At 50.6% G+C, this 15,897-nt stretch overlaps 1 long non-coding RNA gene across 3 annotated transcripts; it reads left to right on the plus strand.

Annotated features, from left to right (window-relative positions):
* Positions 1–13,263: 13,263 nt before the first annotated feature.
* Positions 13,264–14,515, plus strand: LOC120663187. Of its 3 annotated transcripts, XR_005670415.1 has the most exons (6): positions 13,264–13,345; positions 13,637–13,767; positions 13,856–13,910; positions 13,994–14,236; positions 14,321–14,376; positions 14,475–14,515. It is a non-coding gene; the product is annotated as an uncharacterized LOC120663187 (long non-coding RNA). The 3 variants fall into 3 exon arrangements; XR_005670421.1 differs by lacking the exon at positions 13,264–13,345 and having other exon boundaries at positions 13,490–13,767; positions 14,321–14,393; XR_005670409.1 differs by lacking the exon at positions 13,264–13,345 and having other exon boundaries at positions 13,492–13,767.
* Positions 14,516–15,897: the final 1,382 nt, after the last annotated feature.

Here is a 15,897-nt window from a genome sequence, read left to right on the forward strand (position 1 = left end):
TTGCAAAATATGAGAACAGGGAGGGTGTTTTTGGAAAAAGGGTTATAATGGAAAAAGGTCTTTATTAGATTGGGAGGAGAGGGAGGGCCTAAACGCAAAATGGCCACTCATCCCCTTCCTCCCATCGCAGAACAGGGGAGGGGCGTCGGCTCGCCGGCGGCGGCCCGATTCGGGCAGCCTGGGCGACGGCGGCGACCGGGGAGAGAGAGGAAAGGGAGAGGGGAGGGAGGAGCTCCGATTCCCCTACCTAGCTCGGGCTATGGTGGAGTGAGGCGGCGGCTTCACGAGGGCAGGCGGCGGCGGCGCTAGGCGGCTCTGGTGGCGGTGCTAGGGAAGCAGGGAAGGGTGCTGGGAGTGGCGGCCGGGTTTGGGGGGGGGGGGACGGCGACGCCGTGGGGGGCCTTTTATAGCCGGATTAGGCCGGTGGAGAGGCGGGGTAGGTGGCCGGCGTCGCGAGTTCTGCGGCGGCCATTAATGGCGTTCCTTCGTCGCGACGCGGCGTGCGGCGAGGGCGTGGGCGCCGAGGCCGACGTCGAGCACGTGGGGGAGGTGCTGTTCGGCACAGCGGCGGCGCGAGCGGCGAGGCGGCGGTTCTGCGGCGGCACTGCTGCTAGGCGTCGCGCGGCGCGGCGGCTGCACGCGGGCACAGGGCGAGCGGGGCCGGGGCGAGATGCCAGCGGCGGGCGTCGCGGCGTGCGGTGGGGCGGTGATGGCGGGGCGCTGGTCAGGCGGCCGCGTCGTGGCGCGCAGGGGCGAGGCGGTGCGGCGCGTGCGCGCGAGCGGCGCCGAGCGGGGCAGCGGGCAGCGGGCGGCGCAGCGACGAGCGGTGCGCGGCGCTCACGTGGGCACGGCGAGGCGCGCGCTTGTGTGTACGCGTCGGGGCAGGAGCAGCAGCGTGCGCGCGTGCTCGGGGAAGGGCGGGTGCGTGCGGGCAGGCGGGCCAGGGCAGGCCGGAGAGGGAGCAGGGAGTGCGGGGAGGGAGCCGGCCTGGCGAGGCTCGAGCGAGCGGGAGTGAGGCAGAGGAGGGAGAAAGGAAGGAGGGAGGGAGAGAAAAGAAATAGGAAAAAGAGAAAAGGGAAAAAGAAATGGAAAAAGGAAAATAGAGGAAAAGAAAATGGGAGAGAGGGGGAAAGGAAAAAGGAGGGGGGGGCGGTGCGCGCCAGCGGCGACTGCGGCCGCGGTCGGCCACGCGGGTGCGGGCCACGGGAGATGGGGCACGCGGCCGGGAAGGAAGGAGAGAGGGAAAAAGAGGGAGCGGGATTCGCGGCGGCCGATCACGACGCGTCGCGTTGGATGGGTAATGGACGGGACGAAAATTGAATTCGGGTGTCGGGTTGTCCGAGAGAGGCTCTGGGATTTAGGGTTCGGGGTTTAAGGGGAGTCGAGCTCAATGAAAAACAACTTTAGCGCATGATTTATTTTTAGTGAATTTTCGGGATATTACAAACCTACCCCACTTAAAATGAATCTCGTCCTCGAGATTCGGCTGGTTCCTAAACAGGTGGGGAAACTCTTTTTTTAGAGCGTCTTCGCGTTCCCACGTCGCTTCTTCTACTCCGTGTCTGCTCCACTGGACTCTGTATATCCGTACTTCAGAGTTTCTGGTCCTTCTGGTGACCGTGTCGAGAATCTTGACCGGTACTTCTTGATATCGTAGGTCTGGCTGTAGATCTATCGTTTCTACTGGCACATGCTCTGCCTCGGGTACTCTCAAACATCTTCTTAGCTGTGAGACGTGGAACACTGGATGTATATCTGATATTTCTTCTGGTAGTTCCAAACGGTACGCTACCGCTCCAACCTTCTTCAGAACTCGGTATGGTCCAATGTACCGAGGGGCTAATTTTCCTTGTACCTGAAATCTTTGGGTTCCTCGAATGGGTGATACCTTGAGATACACGAAATCTCCTGGGTTGAAACTTATCTCGCGTCTCTTCTTGTCGGCGTAGCTCTTTTGTCGAGACTGGGCTGCTTTCAGCTTTTCTCTAATCTCGGCAACTCTTTCTTCTGCTTTCTTTATGAGTGCGGGGCCGACTAGGGCACGTTCTCCAACTTCTGACCACATCAGAGGGGTTCTGCATTTTCTTCCGTAGAGAGCTTCAAAAGGTGACATGCCCAAGCTTGCTTGGTACCTGTTGTTGTACGAGAACTCGGCATAGGGTAGACTCTGCTCCCAATCTTTGCCATAAGTGAGGACGCATGCTCTCAACATATCTTCCATAATCTGGTTTACCCTTTCTGTCTGGCCATCTGTTTGCGGGTGATAAGCGGAACAAAAGTCTAGCTTGGTGCCCATGGCTTTATGCAAACTTTTCCAGAATCTAGAGGTGAACTGGGTCCCTCTATCTGAAACAATTCGACTGGGCACACCATGCAACTTCACTATATTTTCCACGTAAAGCTTGGCTAGCTTCTCTCCGCCGTAGTTGGTACGTACGGGTATGAAGTGAGCCGCTTTAGTGAGTCGGTCCACTATTACCCATATGGAATCGTGTCCTTTCTGGGTTCTGGGCAGTCCTACCACAAAATCCATCCCTATTTCATCCCATTTCCAAACCGGAATGGGTAGGGGCTGCAACAATCCTGCCGGCTTCTGGTGTTCAGCTTTGATTCTCTGGCAAGTATCGCAATGGGCGACAAATCGTGCAATATCTGCCTTCATCCCATTCCACTAATATTTCTGTTTTAAGTCCATATACATCTTGGTGGATCCTGGGTGAATGGAGTAGGCTGAGTTGTGGGCTTCATCCATGATTATTTGCCTGAAATCTCCCTTCTGGGGCACGCAAATTCTATCTTTGTACCACAATGTTCCCCTATTATCCACTCTAAAGTCTGGTGCCTTATTTTCTCCGGTTTGCTTCCGGATTTCCATCAGTCCCTTGTCCGCTCTCTGGGCTTTCCTGATTTGTTCTTCTAGAGTGGATTGAACGTTCAGCACTTGGCTGGAGCCTCGAGGGACAATGTGCACGTTTAATCGCGCCATTTCCTCTTGTAAATGGTCATTCTTGGGCCCATAGGATTTTCGACTCAAGGCATCAGCTACAACATTTGCCTTTCCCGGGTGGTAATGAATTTCCAAATTATAATCCTTGACTAATTCTAGCCATCTTCTCTGCCTCAGGTTTAAGTCCGGTTGGGTGAAGATATACTTCAGACTTTTATGATCGGTAAAGATTTCGCACTTATTTCCAATTAAATAATGCCTCCAAATCTTAAGTGCGTGCACTACGGCTGCAAGTTCCAAATCATGAGTTGGGTAGTTTTGCTCATGGGTCCTGAGCTGACGGGAAGCATATGCAACGACTTTCCCATCTTGCATCAGCACACAACCCAATCCTTGTCGGGACGCATCACAATAGATGACAAAATCCCGATGAATGTCCGGCAGGGTTAGCACTGGGGCTGTCGTCAATCTTTGCTTCAACTCCTGGAAGCTTCTTTCACACGACTCCGTCCAGGTGAACTTCTTCTCTTTCTTGAGCAGCTCTGTCATGGGCCGGGCTATCTTAGAAAATCCCTCAATGAATCTCCGATAATACCCAGCTAATCCGAGGAAACTTCTGATCTCACTGACATTAGTTGGTTGCTGCCAATTGGAGACTGCTTCAACCTTCTCGGGATCCACTGCTACTCCTTCCGCGGTCAAGATATGACCAAGGAAAGCTACTTTCTCCAGCCAGAACTCACACTTGCTGAATTTGGCGTATAGCCTGTGCATTCTCAACTTCTCCAGAACTACTCTCAGGTGTTGCTCGTGCTCCTGAATACTCTTTGAGTAAATAAGTATGTCGTCAATGAAGACTACGACAAACTTATCTAGCTCATCCATAAACACTTTGTTCATGAGGTTCATGAAATAGGCCGGTGCATTTGTCAGTCCGAAAGACATCACTGTGAACTCAAACTGTCCGTATCGGGTGACAAAGGCTGTCTTCGGGATGTCGCTTTCCCTAATCTTGAGCTGAAAATATCCGGACCTTAGGTCAATCTTGGAAAAGTACTTGGCTCCTTTTAACTGATCAAAGAGATCATCGATCCTGGGAAGGGGGTACTTATTTTTGGTAGTGACTTCGTTTAGTGCCCGGTAGTCTACACACAACCTCATACTTCCGTCCTTCTTCTTGACGAATAGAACCGGGGCTCCCCAAGGAGACGAACTTGGCCTGATGAAGCCAATCCGTTGTAACTCCTCTAGTTGTTTCTTTAACTCTGCCAACTCAGAGGCTGCCATCCTATAGGGTCTTTTGGCTATGGGGCGGTTCCAGGAACAAGATCAATGACAAATTCTATGTCCCTATCTGGTGGCATACCGGGAAGTTCTTCGGGAAAGACATCAGGGTACTCATTCACTACTGGGACTTCTTCCAAGGACTTGGCTTCCATGCTAAACACCATCGGGTTTGCTCCACTTTCCCGGGTATGGCAGGTCACTCGGACTCCTTCTGGGTTTGTTAGGTGTACTACCTTATCCGTACAACCTATGAGGCCATTATGTTTGCTTAGCCAGTCCATTCCGAGGATCACATCTATCCCTTTTGACTTAAGCACTACTAGGTCTGCTAAAAACTCTACCCCACTTAAATTGATCCTTACCCGTAGACAACCCAGTTGACACCTGATGTCTCCTCCGGGCGTCCGGGTTAATAGGGGTGTTTTTAGTAGTACCGTGGGTATTTTATGTTTCTCCACAAAGCTCGAGGATATGAATGAGTGTGATGCTCCAGAATCAAACAGTACTGTTGCAAGAGTTGAGCTGACTAGGTACTCACCGAGTACTACGCCCTGGGCTCCTTGAGCTTCCTGTGCGTCAATGTGGTTGACACGGGCTCGTCCAAAAGACTGCTGGGATTGCCTCTGCTGGTTGTTGTTGTTGTTGCTGTTGCCGCGGAGGGGCACTCGGTTGGCACCGGTCAGAACTGGTTTGGGTCCGTTCACTGTATTGGAGAAGGCTGAAGTAGCCGGCTTGTTCTTCGCATAGGGGCAGTCGGCAATGAAGTGACCCGTCTCACGGCAGTTGAAGCAGGCCCTCACATTGCTATTGTTGTTGGTAACTTGGCTCGCATTACTCTGTGGGGCCCTCATGGTGTTCTGGCTTCTGAGCTGTGTGTTAGGGGCCCGTGGTCCTGTCGCTTGGGACTGGGTTCTGTACTGCATTGGGGCTTGGGTCCTTGGTGCATTGTAGCTGAAACTTCTGGCCTTCTGGGAACGATCCTGCCGGCGGGCCTTACTCTCCAGGAACTTGCGCTTGTTATCCTTTCTTTCATCACTCCTGGCCTTCTCAGTGAGGATTGCCTTGTTCATCAAGGTGTTGAAGTCAGGATAGATCTGAGGGGTGAGCAGGGTCCTGAGTTCTGGATTCAGTCCTTTCTTGAACATATCCTGCTTCTTCTCGTCGTCGTTCACCTCTTCTGGTGCATAGCGAGCCAATTCCATAAACTGGTGTGTATACTCCTCTACCGTCATATTCCCCTGCTGAAGTGCGCGGAATTCATCTGCCTTGCGCTTCATGGTCGCTGAGGGGATGTGATAGCGGCGGAACTCTCTCACGAATTCATTCCAGGTGATGGTGGAGGCATCTCTGGCAGCAGCGCAGTAATTTTCCCACCAGGCTAAGGCGGTCCCGGTGAGTTGATGTGCTGCCAGGAGGACTTTATCCCGATCTTGGCACCCAAACGGCTCGAGCTTCCTCTGGATCACGCGGAGCCAGTCATCTGCGTCCAAGGGGTTGCTGGATCCGGCAAAAGTGGGTGGCTTGGCCCTCAGAAAGGCTGTTAGCTTGTCGTTGAAGGTCTGCTCTCGTGGCTGCCTGTTCATTAGAGCATTGGCCAGTGTCTCCAGTATGAGAGTCTGGTTATGGATCACTTGTGCCAGGTCCACGAAGGGTGGTGGTGGTGGTAGCTGTGCATCCTGATTTTCTCCTCTGCCCTGACTCACTTCTTGTTCTTCCTGAGGATGGTTTTGCCCGTTAAGGCGTACTCCTGCATCAGCGGCTGCAGGGTCCCTGACACGGGAGGCCCTCGTGACGCTTCGGGAAACCATATGCAAATTTGGTAGGGTTTTTGTGAGATTGGGATTAGGTGATGTTTAAGTTATTTAATTCGTATTAAAAAAAAAACAGAATTAACCTTCTGCCGAAAGGCACACACACAACAAGCACACAACAAGGCAAACAAGCAACTTTTACTAAAGCGAGGTAGGGTACAACACAGGAACCAGACTAGAACGCGTACTACACGTCCGGGTACAGTTTCAAACTAGGAATACAACTTAAACTGGAAGGACTAGAAGGGTACAACAACAGGGTAGGGTTGGACACTCTACTCGCGGGGCGAGTCTTCTTCTGGGGTGGTACGCGCTTCCGGGGAAACAAACGGCTCGTCGTCCTCCGGGTTCCCGTTCTCTTGGGGCTGAGCAGCAACTTCTCTTTCTCTGACAGCAGTAGACCCTTCGGGGTTCTCGGGTGGAGCTCGAGGGCTTCCAAAGAGCGTTCCCCATCCTATGACGGGTGTCCCAAGTAGAACATGGTCTTCTCCGATGGCCGGAACTGGGGTCCCGCTCCTGGTCCATTCTTGCATGCGCCGGTCTCGGGTCTGTCTGAGGCTCTCCTGTGCCACTGCTTCACTGCTGATCGCGGCTGCGGCTCTTGCCTCGGCGTGGGCTGCTCGGACCTGTTGGAGCCTCACCGCGAGTTCAGCTTGCTCGGCACGATTGGTCTGCTCCCTCAGCAGGTGGGCCTGCTCATCGAAGAGTTGGTCCAAAGCGGCCAGATAGTTAGCCACTTGGTACAAAGGGTCTACTTCATGGCGGCGCCGCTCCAGGCTTCTCATGCGGGCTTCCCAAACAGGGGTCCTGACGGCCGGCGGAAAGAACCTCATTGGCGTGGGTGCTAGGTGTTCTTCGAAAATCCGGCATAGGTACCGAAGTGCCTTTCTGACAGCCAAGGGATAGGTGTCTTGGTGCCTGAATCCCGTAGCGGTCACTCGCCACGACTGGATGTTGGGGTGGCGCTCACTTCTGGCGATGACAATGATCACCCTGCAGCGGAGAGTGCCATGATGCTCGTACTCTCTGCTGTAGTACCTTGGGCGTTCCGTAACGCCAAGGCTTTCCAGGGCGTTGATCAACAGGCTGGGGAAGCCAGGTGCAGCTTGGCAGTCGCCCTGGGTCCATCCTTCCTCAGCCATCTGAAAACAAAGATAGAGTGAATATCTTGCGCGAATATTTGCGGTACACAGAGGGGTAGATGGTTTTTATTTATGGCATCATGATGGGGTACAACTTCATGGGTACATGATTATTAGAGCAAAGGTTCTAGCTTAGAGACTACTCCTATCATGGGGATTCTTCCTCAATTCTAAAGGAGCGCTTCTTCAGTGGAAGGTACTGATCCATCACATCATCCTCGGTCTGAGTTCCTTTATCCCAGTGGGTTTCTTCGGGTTCTTCTTCTTCAGTCTGAGTGCCAACGTCCCAATGGGTTTCCATGGGTTCTTCTTCTTCATCTTCCTCTATCCATCCACCTATTCCCCAGCGAGCCTCGTACCTCCGCATCTGAGCTTGGAGAGCGGCTAGCGAGTTCTCGGCACGTGCGGCCCTTGCCCGCTGCTCTTCCAGTTCTGCCTCTTTTTCGTCCATTTGGACTTGGAGGGCAGCCAGGGAATACTCGGCGTGTACGGTCCTTGTCCGTTGTTCGTCCAGCTCCTGGGTTGCCTTTTCTGCTCTGTGGACTTGTTGCTTTAGCTGTGCTGCTTGCTCACGGTAGAGCTCATCCAGGCCGGTGAGGTAGATGGACAGGTGGGATACAGTGTCTTCCAGATCTTCTTCTTCCCTCCCGAGTCCTCTCATTCGGGCGATCCAGGTGCGTCCTCTTCCTTCAGTTGGCGGAATGAACCCCATAGGAGTCCGCTGAAGGTGATGCTTGTAGATCACTCGGAGCCGTCGCAGGGCTTTACGGGCGGCTTTCCGATAGGTATCCGGGAAACGGAATCCAGTGGTGGAGATGAACCAAGGGTCCACATCAGGATAGCGGGTGCTTCTTGCTATGAAGATCATCAGGTCACACCGAAGAGTACCCTTGGAGTCGTACTCCCGATAGAGAAACTCTGGTGGATCCACAACTCCGATGCGTTCCAGGCTGAGTATCAACAACTTGGGAAGGCAGGGCTCTGCGAAACAGATTCCGCCAATCCATCCATTGTCAGCCATCTGGAACAGGGCAAGAACCAAAGGTAAGTGTTTGTGTGAGGAAAGGATTAAGGATAGAAAAGTCCTAAGGTAAAGGGTCTAAAAACGGGTTTCGCTCCTAGGGTCACGTCCTACGGCCAACCTACGGCTCTGATACCACCTGAAGCGTCCCCTCATAAGAGAAGACTTAAATGTGATACAAAGCACCAGTCCCAGGAAGCTGATGCCACATTTATTACATCAGATGGTTCAAAACCGTACAAACCTTGGAGGACACTCGATACAGATGATGATAATTATTAACCAAGCTACAACATAACACCAGACCGCAAACCACATAGGGTCTACTACGGGCTCAGAGTACTGCGACAGCGGAGGCATCTCAACGGGGCCGGTTCCACAGGCAAGGTTGGGTGTAGAACGATAACCCTACTCGGCGTCGTCTGGAACGAAGTCCGGGTCTTCTTCTGTAAAAAGTGAGAATGGGGTGAGTACGAACGTACTCAGCAAGTCCAACCACACCCACGGAGGGGTTAAATCAGAATAATATGCATAGGTAAATCAAGGATAAGGTTACGGTTTAATTTGCAGAAAAACAATATTTTAAGCAGGGGTTTATTTTAAAGAAAGACCCTTTTTGAAATCAGTTTTTGTAGCAACACGGAGTTCACGTCTTAAAACTGCTACCGGACTCCCCGTCCGTCGTAGCACACGGCACAACTGCCGGACACAATTCCAAAACAACTCACACCAGCCCATCCCAAGAAACACTAGTTGTGAGACCACACCGTAACTCGCCCAATACCGTGGGCACGGACTATTCGAATAGATTCTTAACTCTGCAGAGGTGTGCAACTTTACCCACAAGTAGGATGCCACAACTCAAACACCGTCGTGTCGGTGTAGATCCCAACATAGCCATTACCCACCATAGCTAAGCCTGACTAACCATCACGGGATGCACCAAGGGGTCATCGACCATTCACATAGGTATAACCGGGCATAAGTCACTCTGGGCTTATCCCTTTTCCTTAGTCACCCGTTGCTCTCAGCCCTCCTGATGGCCGTCACACCAACTAGTGGGACTTATGCTACGCCGTTGCCCATTCAACGATCGAGTGGTTTGCACGAGAGTGGAGTTAGGTGAGACGTAACACCAACTCGGTCCTTAGACACGACAAGATGGACATCTCCCTTCCTTGCCCTGCCACACAGGCATAAGCACACCAATCGGCCATTCACACAGAAATGCCGTCCATCCCGTCCGTACTCATCTTTCGAAAATCCACATTTTAACCCGCCCCACACACACTCATTTTCTTTATAAATCGAATAGTATTATGAGTAAAGTCCTAAGCATTCTAATATCGATTAACGTCCAAGCACAATCAGACATTAATCTAGGTAGTCAAGGAATGGTCATCACAAATCAAGGGGTGGCTATCCAACCGTGTTTTCATGCAAGCAAAACATATGCAATTTTATAAAACAGGCCATTCGGTTGTGTTCATAAAAACTAGGACAGAAACATGCATCAAAGGATGTGATTGAACTTGCCGTCTTCGAAGCCTTCGGGGAAGTCCTGTCCTTCGGGCTCGGGGTCATGGAACTGATCCTCATTCCCTTGCTCGTAGAACTGCTCGCTAGCGGGCTCTCCTTCGTTCACACCGCGATCTATAGCACACACAACAAGCATCCAATCAGTACAAAGACCTATCGTTGAGCTCGAATCGGAAACACATAAAATATGGAGATAGAGGTAACATCTTTGAGTGGTTTCCTAAAGGCATGGCGAAGACTTAGTTATGAGAGGCGTGGTAAAATTTCGGGTTGATCAGAGGTCGTTTGCTACATGAAATGATGGGTTTTATAAGGGTTTGTGGGTCGGTTAAGGGGTCAGGGGCCTATTTGTAATTAATTCGGGAGAACCCGGGGCCTGTTTATGATTTCTAAGAATATTTGGGCTTATTAGAATAGTGTAGGGGTCTGGTTATTATTAAGTTTGAATAACGGAGGGTTTGTTTGCAAAATATGAGAACAGGGAGGGTGTTTTTGGAAAAAGGGTTATAATGGAAAAAGGTCTTTATTAGATTGGGAGGAGAGGGAGGGCCTAAACGCAAAATGGCCACTCATCCCCTTCCTCCCATCGCAGAACAGGGGAGGGGCGTCGGCTCGCCGGCGGCGGCCCGATTCGGGCAGCCTGGGCGACGGCGGCGACCGGGGAGAGAGAGGAAAGGGAGAGGGGAGGGAGGAGCTCCGATTCCCCTACCTAGCTCGGGCTATGGTGGAGTGAGGCGGCGGCTTCACGAGGGCAGGCGGCGGCGGCGCTAGGCGGCTCTGGTGGCGGTGCTAGGGAAGCAGGGAAGGGTGCTGGGAGTGGCGGCCGGGTTTGGGGGGGGGGGACGGCGACACCGTGGGGGGCCTTTTATAGCCGGATTAGGCCGGTGGAGAGGCGGGGTAGGTGGCCGGCGTCGCGAGTTCTGCGGCGGCCATTAATGGCGTTCCTTCGTCGCGACGCGGCGTGCGGCGAGGGCGTGGGCGCCGAGGCCGACGTCGAGCACGTGGGGGAGGTGCTGTTCGGCACAGCGGCGGCGCGAGCGGCGAGGCGGCGGTTCTGCGGCGGCACTGCTGCTAGGCGTCGCGCGGCGCGGTGGCTGCACGCGGGCACAGGGCGAGCGGGGCCGGGGCGAGACGCCAGCGGCGGGCGTCGCGGCGTGCGGTGGGCGGTGATGGCGGGGCGCTGGTCAGGCGGCCGCGTCGTGGCGCGCAGGGGCGAGGCGGTGCGGCGCGTGCGCGCGAGCGGCGCCGAGCGGGGCAGCGGGCAGCGGGCGGCGCAGCGATGAGCGGTGCGTGGCGCTCACGTGGGCACGGTGAGGCGCGCGCTTGTGTGTACGCGTCGGGGCAGGAGCAGCAGCGTGCGCGCGTGCTCGGGGAAGGGCGGGTGCGTGCGGGCAGGCGGGCCAGGGCAGGCCGGAGAGGGAGCAGGGAGTGCGGGGAGGGAGCCGGCCTGGCGAGGCTCGAGCGAGCGGGAGTGAGGCAGAGGAGGGAGAAAGGAAGGAGGGAGGGAGAGAAAAGAAATAGGAAAAAGAGAAAAGGGAAAAAGAAATGGAAAAAGGAAAATAGAGGAAAAGAAAATGGGAGAGAGGGGGAAAGGAAAAAGGAGGGAGGGGGGGGGGCGGTGCGCGCCAGCGGCGACTGCGGCCGCGGTCGGCCACGCGGGTGCGGGCCACGGGAGATGGGGCACGCGGCCGGGAAGGAAGGAGAGAGGGAAAAAGAGGGAGCGGGATTCGCGGCGGCCGATCACGACGCGTCGCGTTGGATGGGTAATGGACGGGACGAAAATTGAATTCGGGTGTCGGGTTGTCCGAGAGAGGCTCTGGGATTTAGGGTTCGGGGTTTAAGGGGAGTCGAGCTCAACGAAAAACAACTTTAGCGCATGATTTATTTTTAGTGAATTTTCGGGATGTTACAAGTACCTAGCACTACTAAGCCAAACAGGGCCCTGGTCTATATATACTCTAAATATGTGTTTAGTTCTTTTAGTGTAAAGTTTTTGAAGTATACAGACACACGTTTGAAGTATTAAACGTAAGCTAATAACAAAACAAATGACAAATTCCGCTTATAAACTGCGAGACGAATTCATTAAGCTTAATTAATCCGTCATTAGCAAATGTTTACTATAGCATCACATTGTCAACTCATGACGCAATTAGGCTCAAAAGATTGGTCTCGCAATTTACACGCGAACTGTGCATGTGTCCAAATATTCGATGTGACATTTTTAGCTAAATTTTTTTGGAATCTATAAACAAGGCTAAATCGATCTCCATCACTAATGCCCCCGTTCAGAAGGGATGACTGCCCACTGAAAAAAACAAACAGAAAAGGATGACCACCCGTCTGGCCGTCGTCTTTCCACTGCATTCAAGGAAAAGTCATATCTTAGCTGAGATGCCACTATAGTCTTGGAGACCCACAAAATTATTGACAGTCAAATTGTTGAAAGGAAGAAAAAAATATCTACTGCGTGCTTGTGGTGGGATCGAGGGGCATGTTGATGGCGTGATAACGGATCATCGCCCTAGTACTCTTTTTATAATTTAATTTGACTCTTATATATTTTTAGCTCAAAATTATTTTTAAAACCAACCTTTAAAACATTTAGATTAAATTTTAAAACCCTCTACCAGCTATATATACTGCTGTTGGGCTGGCCACCGTGTGAAGACTCGGGATGCATGGAAGCAATTAGAGCAACTCCAACAGATTGATCTTCTCCTTTTTCTTTTTCACTTTTTCTCAATATAGATGATTGATGTTAAAAAAATCTACTCCAGCAGTTTGATTTTCCATCTCCCTTTTTTCTTTATTTTTTCTCAATCCTTAATAATTTCTCTCCAATCCCCAATAGAAAGGGAAGACATCGCATCTCATTTTCCATATAGAAAGGGTGAAAATCAATCTGCTGGAGCACTTCTTCCATATATGTTAAAATTGAGAAAGAGAATTTCCTTATATAGTGAAAAAAAGAGAAAAAAGAAGATCAATCTGTTGGAGTTAAGCTCTTACCACACGCTGGCCGTGCCTTTCTTGCATTGTGTGATGGAAGCTGGGGGGCCAAGGACAAGGAGCAAGCTGTTGGCTTCCAGTCATCGTGCCGGCCGGAGCACGTTGGTTGCCATCGCTATCCCGGCCCACAAAGGAGGTCTATCTCTTGACTGCTCCAGTAGTCCAGTGGTTGGTGAAAAATGTATCACTCTGAGATGCAGGGGGTATTAGCAATCACATGCGTGACTGGCAGTTGCGCTATCATCACAGCAAGAAAGAAAAATATGAGGGCTCTGCACAGCGCCTAGGAAAAATAGGAAAAGCCCACCTGAAATATGAAAAAAGCAATATTTTTAAACACAAACGTTAAATTAAATTTGAAACCCGATCGTTGCATAAAAAATCGAAAGCCAATCACACATTATGTCTTTTATGATAAGATCTTCAAAGTAAAGTCACACTTAAACATATTTGGGTAACATTTATATTGGAACAATTGTATTGTGAAGGCGGAACAATTGTACTCCTCAGTTGGCTCTGGAATCTGCACTGCATGGGAACCGGAGGGATCCTGGCGGACGACATGGGCCTTGGAAAGACCTTTCAGGTTCTTCACGCTCATGTCCCCTTCTTCCGCTTACACCCTCTGTTCTTCTTGATCTTTTTAATGTCTTCTTGTTCAATGGCATTTGATTACGTTAAGGCATGGATTGAAAAAAAAACAAAGATTACACTAAGGCATGACAGAAGCCTATAACTCTTTTGTTGCTATATACACATACCTGCTAGTCATTTCCCAATTGGCTTCATATTGTGAATTTTGTTGACAGTTTCTCATTTAGTTGTGGAATCCACTAATGGAAGCACGCGAGTATGCAACTTTGTTTGCGCTGTGCAGGTTTCTGCATTTCTGGCAGGACTGTTTCATTCTCGCCTAACCAAGAGGGTTCTCATTGTTGCTCCAAAGACAGTTCTGGCTCGTTGGACTGAGGAGCTCACACTTGTTGGCCTTAAACAGAAGATCGGCGAGTATAGCGCACTATATCTTCTATCAAATTCATATGATCGAAGTGCTGCCGGTTGGTGCTAATCATCTATTTCTTTCCATTTTTGATAGCTACTATGGACCCAACAAAGAAATTCGCAATGAGGAGCTTCGGCGTACCTTAAAGGTAAGTTTGCAATATGCACTTGAACAGTTGAAAATTTGACTTGTAATTATTTCTGGCAAATGTTTAACTCCATATTTCTACAGGAGGAGGAGGGTGGTGTCCTCCTAACAACGTACGACATTGTCCGAATCAATTACAAGCAAATAAGAGGCGATTCCTTCAACCATGATGATGGCGATGAGGAAGGAACATCATGGAATTATGTAATTCTTGATGAGGGGGATTGAATAAAGAACCCTAAGACACAAAGGGCCCAAAGCTTGTTTGAAATACCTTGTGCCCATCGAATTGTGATCACTGGGACACCAATACAAAATAACTTGAAGGTATATCTTATCCCCTTCCTCAGTTCCTCAAACTTATACATGATATACTATATGCTTTGCAAGTGAACCTGATTATTATTGCAGGAAATGTGGGCTCAATACAAATTCTGTTGCCCGGATGTCTTGGGTGATGAAGAACAGTAATTTCATACATTCAGTTACCCTCTATTTTTCGTGCAATCTCAAAACTTGCTTGACTGCACAATCTTATGTCATTTATTTCTCTATATTATTACAGGTTCGAAATGAGGTATGAGATGGTTATTCTTGGAGGAAATGTGAAAGTGATCGGGTGCTCTAACCTAAGAGGGGGAGGGGGTGAATTAGACACAATTAAAACTTTAACCTATGGCTCCAACTAGTTTGCACAAAACTTAAACTAAAATAAGCTATCTAGATGTGCAACTACGGTTCACCTTAGTGTCAAACCCTCATCCCAAAAGAGTTTTGCAACCTATAGCCAATCCTAACAAGATACTACAATAAGAAAGTAAAGGCATACAAGTTGCAATATGAAATGCGGAAGCTAAAAGGGAGGGATGAGAGAAAGCGAACTCTCGACACGAGGATTTATCCCGTGGTTTGGATTGCCACAAAGGCGCCCCTACGTCCACATTGTTGAAGCACTCACGAAGAGTATCGCTTCTCGGCAATCAAGTCGCTTCCGTGAACACAATCACGGTCACCTTGATCCCGATCTTCACTAAGGGAGATTGCCCACGAAGGAGGGGCCTCCGTCCCCCGCACAATGTCGTCGACGCCGCTCCACACCAAGCCGGAGGGTCGTTGACTTGCTGGCGAGCCACCAATTGCTCCAAGGGGCCGGCGCACCGTAATACAAGTGTGGTTCACTCTAGAACCAGTCACAAGGATCTCAACCTTGCTTGTTCACTCACTCAAGAGCTAATCTAGCACTCACACTTTATAAAGTTAGTGCTAAAACCTAAGGATATGATCAATGAGCTCTTGTATGGCTTGGAGGTGTTCTTGGGTGTGTATGATATGTCTTGGGACTCTAGCAAAACTTCAAATGGCCGAGGGAACACACATATATATATAGGCCTCCAACTTGAACTAGCCATTTAGAGATGTTGGGCACATTTCTGCGTAGACATCGGAACTTCCGGTGCTTGGGTATCGGTTCTTCCGGTCACTAATAGTTTGAACTAGCCGTTGGGCCTTTCTGACGAGTTCTGCAGCTGAAAAATGGTACCATCGGAACATCCAGTGGTAGCATCGGAACTTTCGGTGCTAAAGGAACTTTCTGGGGTCAAAAACATGCTCTCTGGAAGATAGTACGGGCATTGCACCGATACCCTTTTTTGTAGCATCGGAATTTCCGGTGCTTATAGAAATCAGCTTCAAGGTGCTTCGTATTTTGGCCATAACTTTTTACTCCGAACTCCAATTTGGATGATCTTGTACTCTTTGGAAAGCTTGTGAAGTTCTCTACAAGATTATGCTAAATTCCATCTCATTTGACCAAATTTTGAGCATCGGAATAACCGGTGATAGGTATCGGTTCAACTGGTGCCACACAGAAATCAGCTTCTCCGTGTTTTGACCATAACTTTTTACTCGGAACTCCGATTTCGATGATCTTGCACTCTTTGGAAAGCTTGTGAAATTCTCTACAAGATTCTGTTAAAGTCCATCTCATT

Source organism: Panicum virgatum, chromosome 2K (assembly GCF_016808335.1).
Source record: "Panicum virgatum strain AP13 chromosome 2K, P.virgatum_v5, whole genome shotgun sequence".
Taxonomy (NCBI): domain Eukaryota; kingdom Viridiplantae; phylum Streptophyta; class Magnoliopsida; order Poales; family Poaceae; genus Panicum; species Panicum virgatum.